Raw genomic sequence first — 3,319 nt, 5'->3', positions numbered from 1 at the left:
AAAGCACAATCTCAAGCATTCAAACATGAATTCTTGCTGTTAGACTATCTCTCAAATGTATATGAAAAGCTGGGACATAAAGGGTGATAGTCTGGTGCCAGAATGATAAAGAAGTGTAATACATGTGCTTCTGTAGCTCCCAGAATACCTAGCTGATTGTAATTTTCTGCCCGTGTCATGCTGTTTCTTCACCTCCACATCTCTGCTCCTGCTGCTGTGTCCTTGGGCTTGAAATGGTCTCCTCCAGTTCTGGTTCTCCCCCTCCGCACTTATCCCTGTCTGCTACTTCTCTGAAGCCTTCCCTGATTCCTCAGGCTGCCTTAAGTACCCTTTCCCCTTTGCCTCCTACGTCTCTCTCACCATCTTTATATGCTTTTCCATAATCCTCTCTAAATGGTCAATGTCTTAGATACAGGGCCTATGTTTTAATCATCTTTGTATCGGGGCACTGAGTATAGTACCTGGTACATGCTCTGATAAATGCATGTGGAATGAGTGAATTTAGGAATTCTTGGGAGGAAAGCAGTTAGGAGCTAAGGATTTCTAAGAGCAAAGGAAGAACGATGGAAGCAACTGTGCTGCTTGAGTAAGAACACAGGGACCAGAGAGACTGTAAAGTTTTGTCAATGATGTAATTATACAGGATATAATGGACTATTCAGGAGGGAGCCTGCTCCTGTCATTCTGGAATGTGAGTGCTAGGTGTGCACAAGAACTTCTTTGATCCTGTGATTATGCAATGAATGACTAAATCAGCCAGTGAATACACTTGAAAGCAATGAGCAACCCCTGGCTTATTTAACACTGCTAGGTCTAAAGCAGGATTGGCAAACATCTTCTGTAAAAGGCCAGACAGTAAATATTTTTGACTTTGTGGGCCTTATGGTCTTTGTTGCAGATATTCAACTCTGCTGTGGCAGCGTGAAAGCAGCCATAGAAAATATGTAAACAAGTGAGTATGGCTGTTTTCTTATACGATTTAATTTGCCATCATTGAAATTTGAACTTCATGTAATTTTCATGTGTCACAAAATATTCTTTTGACTTTTCCCCCCAACCATTAAAGAAGGTACAAACCATTCTTAGTTCACAGGCCCAAAGGAAACTTGTTGACCCCTGGCCTAAATGAATCTTAGCTCTGGGTACGAAGGAAGGTCGAATCCAATGACAAAGGGCTGTTCTTCTACTGAAAAAGGCCTTAGAAAAAGATTTAAAATCTTGCAGCTCCCTTGATTTGCCACCAGATGGTGGTCCCTGCAGATGTGTGACTCAGACAGTGAGCCTTTCAACAGAAGGATGATTGGAGTTTTTCCAGGTTGCGGTAGATCAACCAGTGCGGTATTAACACAGGCACACAGACTGTCTCAATGATTCAAAACGGTTACTCGAGGTTTCATTTCTCCACCTTCACACTTATTTGCACATATTCCCTGAACTGCAGCATATCCAACTGACGGGAACACAATCATTCTCTTAAGACCTCTGAGATTGTTTGCTTGAAGATCCAGGACAATACAAATACAGAATATGGTTAAAGAGTTGAGGGCTGCAATGTGAAATCCGGGAACAGATTCTACCCAAGATGAAAGTTAACCAGTGGAGCTTATAGTAAGGGCTACTTGAAACCCATGTCTAGTCTTGCGATGTTACGCTACTAACTCTCTCCAAAACGGCCCTCAGTCCTGTCCTCTTCACAGCACCTCTTTCTACCCTTTTTTTTGGCAGCACAGCGCAGCCTGTGGGATCTTAGTTCCCTGACCAGGGATCGAACCCGTGCCCCTACAGTGGAAGCACGGATTCTTAACCACTGGACTGCCAGGGAAGTCTAACCTTCTGCCCTTAAGGTGCACGACTGGGGATCCAGCATTACCCTTGCTGCCAACAGTTGCTGCCAACAGTTGCCCCACACCCCCTTTAGGGTATGGGAGTACTCAGTAGCCATAGTAATGTCCTTGGCATGTGTGTGTGTGGCCTGAGTCGGGAGGGAAGTTCAGCTAAAATAGAGGTAAATGGGACCGTAATGGTCATTCTCGTCACCCCTTGTCTGGAATCTCCCAGCTCAGACCACTCTCCTGGACCAGGGGTCCTTTGACTTGAACAGTCTCATTTTTCTTCTTTTCTCACCACCCTTCTTTATCCAGACATGCCAAAGAAAGAGACCGGATGGTTATTAAAATCATTAACAATGGAACAATTTTCCATCTTTTTGGAGCAGAAAAGGGCTCAACAGAAACATGATTGTGGGGGTCTGTGAATCTCAAGTTTACGATCTTAACAGCTAAACCACATTGCCATATGGTTATGTCCACTCTGCCCTCCTAATTTGCTCTCTCAGGAAATGCAGAATGAATCTACTGCTTCTTCCTTACTGTGATGAATGACGTTGAAGAAAGGTTTCATGTCCTTCCTGAATCTTTTCTTCTCTGGCTAAACAGCCCCAGTAGAGCAATAAGAAAACCTTTCAAAACTCTAGATGTGCTTTTCCTGAGGACGAAGACCAGCAATTCTCAATGGAGGCAGTTCCACTAGTTAGGGGGCATCTTAGAAACGTGGGGGTAACTTCTGGTTGTCACGATGACTGAGGGCTGCTACTCACGTATTGTGGGCAGGGCTAGGACCAGCAAGAAAGGTTTGGATCCCAGTGGGGAAAAGAAAAGAACTGGAGGGGGGCAGATGAGCAAAATACATTTACATAGGATTTGTGTTAATATGTGATATAGCAGGGCCCTGTGCTCCCTTCCCTCTCACCAGCCTGATAACTAGAGCCGATATCCCCTGTCTCACTGGTCCTGGCCAGAGAGGCTGGATGTCCTGGGAAGCAAGGGACAGCCCTGTACGTTAAAGTTTCTCTGCCCATCCTATACAACTTCAAATACCCAGATGTGTATTTCACTTATGTAAAACTGTTACCAAACTCAGGTTCGACTGCTCGCCGCTCAAAAGCTAATAATTTGAGAGGCAAGTGTCAGTAGAAAGGAAGGATACTTTAATCAGAAAAGATGGCAATCTGGGGAAAAGTTGGACTCACGTCCAGAGGCCAACTTTGAAGATTCTGCTCAGCCGTGACAGTTTTTAAAGGAGAAAAAGGGGAAGAATCTCAGTGAATCATCGAGGCAGGAGGTTGGGTTCTGCATCATTCTCGGTTAGGTAGACTGGCTGACTCTTTCTTCAAATGTGATCTTGCCTGCATGATCTACCTGCAGGATTGCTTAAGGGGGCTGTTGGGGGTAGAGAGCTAGTCATTTGTTAGCTGTTTAATTCTTCATTTTTACCTCTTGTTATCTAGGGAAAATATCAACAGATTAGGCAAAGCATGGTG

Source organism: Delphinus delphis, chromosome 12, assembly GCF_949987515.2.
Source record: "Delphinus delphis chromosome 12, mDelDel1.2, whole genome shotgun sequence".
NCBI classification, from domain to species: domain Eukaryota; kingdom Metazoa; phylum Chordata; class Mammalia; order Artiodactyla; family Delphinidae; genus Delphinus; species Delphinus delphis.
Note: the sequence above shows the minus strand (reverse complement) of the source record.